Below are 2,509 nucleotides of genomic sequence, written 5' to 3' on the forward strand. Positions count from 1 at the left end.
GTGGAAGTAAAGAGGAAAGGACGGAGACAAAGGAGGAGGAGGGTGAGGAGGCAGGAAATGACAGGACAGAGACAGAAGGATGGAGAGGGGAGACATTCATCAGGCTGTGTGTCTGTGTGTGTGTGTGTGTGTGTGTGTGTGTGTGTGTGTGTGTGTCAGCGGGCAATCTTGTTTCTATTCTTATGAGGACAAAATGCTCTCACAAGGATAGAGAGATGAGGAAGCCGAGAAACAAAGGGATAAGTTTTAGATTCAGGATGGGGTTAAAGCAAAAGTTAGAACACGACAACTGGGTGAATGAAAAATGCATCACGCCAAGGTGCCCGTCTTCTCTCTCTCTCACACACTGTCTCACACACACACACACACACACACACTTTACGGGGGAGAGGATGGGGGACACTCACAAAGACAGAAATGCACAGCGGCTGATAAATAAAGGGGGGGGGGGCAGACAATGCTGCGCTCGCGTCACTGCGCCCGGACAAAAGCACAACCTCGCTTCGCCAGCATCGCCCGGCTTTTAATGTCAACCAAAAGGACAGTGACGCAAATCGGCCCGCTGTAACCTACAGCTACAGCCGGTCAGTGAAGCATACAGAGACACACCAACATAAGGACGATTGCTAACAGTCGTATTTAAAACAGTCCCCCCCCCCCCACCCATTAAGGGTTATACCTTATCTACTTAGATTGCTCATAGTTGAAAAAGGTGAGTCGAAGAGGTAATGAAAGCAAGCTACGACTAATGATAAATGTGGAGACTGCAACAATGCAAAGGAGTATGTTGGCGGTGACAGTGATAGATGATGATGATGATGATGATGGGAGGTCAAAGGTGATGAATGAAAGGCACAGCTTCAATGGTTCCCCCTGAGTTGTCACTGTCTTTTCAGTTCTCCTGACTGAGACTCCCCAATGTCCTTCTCTTTCTTCTTCTTCACTGTATTTACTGTCCACTATCATTTATTTATCTTTTAAAAATCTCCACTACCGGTAAAAGTTCAGCCTCCAACGAGAGCTCAGCTACACCAGACACTGTTTTAAAGGGAATCGCTGCGTTGGAGGGGTTTTGGAATGGATATACGGTGCAAGCCTGAGGAGCTCGCTGACATCTTACAATACAGTCACACACACACACACACACACACACACACACACACACACGCACACACACACACACACAATCACAAACTCACTCACACTTGCACAAAAACTTCCAGAGTCGCACATTGAGGCTTTTCTAAACAACATAAAAGAGGGATGCGGGGACTGGATCTGTGCTTTAATTATTTGTAGAAAATAACTACGCACACCAGACTTTCTCTCTCTCTCTCTCTCTCTCTCTCTCACACACACACACACGGAGGAGTCGAGTGGTGTTATGCGTGCGGCAGGATGCGTTGATGCTCTGGTCCAATGGGATTTCCTGAGTTGTATGAATGACGGTCCCTCTGGGAGAACCTCAACGGGGGCTCCTCACATCACCATGGAGATGGAAGTTTCTGCATGTGTCGCATAAACATGCCCTTTTGCAAAATTCATAGAAAAGAAGGGAAAGTATAGAATAAAAGGCAAAGCTTTTCAGGAGTCAGTATGAGGGGGAAGGAGGAAGAGCATTTTGAATTTTTACAAAAGAAAAACAAGAGCTCTTCACGAGGATCATGACAAATGGCAATAACAAACCGTATCACAGTATCCTCTTTTGAAATAAAAAATAAAATAAAAACTTTTTTGTTCACATTTGTTTTGTTGTTTTTGTTAGTTTTTTTTCCCAGTAGACTATATCACACAGTGATAACGAAGAAAAGGAGAAATCTACAGCCACGTTAGCTTCGTGCAAAAAACCACATACACTGGCACGCCGCATAGGCAAAGAGATCAAAGCAAGACAACGCATACAAAAATATAGAAAATCTCCGATGCAACTTCATCTCTTCGCAGAAAAAAAGTGTTTTCTGTCTTTTCAACCTGCGCTACTTCCCGCCGAACAACTCGGCGTGGAAGGGTCACTTCAGGAACATTCTGTTTGTGTTTGTCGTCATCGCTGCTGCTGCTGCTGCCGTTGTTGTTGTTGTTGTTGTTGTTGTTGTTGTTGTTGTTGTTGTTGTATTTTTTATCTTTCTAAGACAACCAAAGTTCACGTGTCTCCCGTGCAGGAATCCACAGAACCCCCATGAGTATCCAGTAGCTATAGTTGATCATTATGGCAGATGTCCATCATAATGATGCTTGGAATAATGTGAACAACAACATGTTTGAGTGATAGAAAACTAGTACAATAAAAGCATATCATTTCTATCTTATCATTTGTGACAAATCTTTTTTTTTTAAACTTTGTTATTTTAAAATACATACTATGTCCTGTCACTTTGAAGACATTCCAGCATTTGCTCATAATTGGTAGTGACAGGGTTAAATAGTTTGGCATACTCAGCAAGCCATGCCCAAATGGATGCTATTTTGTCTCTTGCAAAGGAGGGGGGAGGAGTTGGGGTTGGGGTTGGAG

Source organism: Seriola dumerili, unplaced genomic scaffold (genome assembly GCF_002260705.1).
Source record: "Seriola dumerili isolate Sdu_G_001 unplaced genomic scaffold, Sdu_1.0 BDQW01000337.1, whole genome shotgun sequence".
Taxonomy (NCBI): Eukaryota; Metazoa; Chordata; class Actinopteri; order Carangiformes; family Carangidae; genus Seriola; species Seriola dumerili.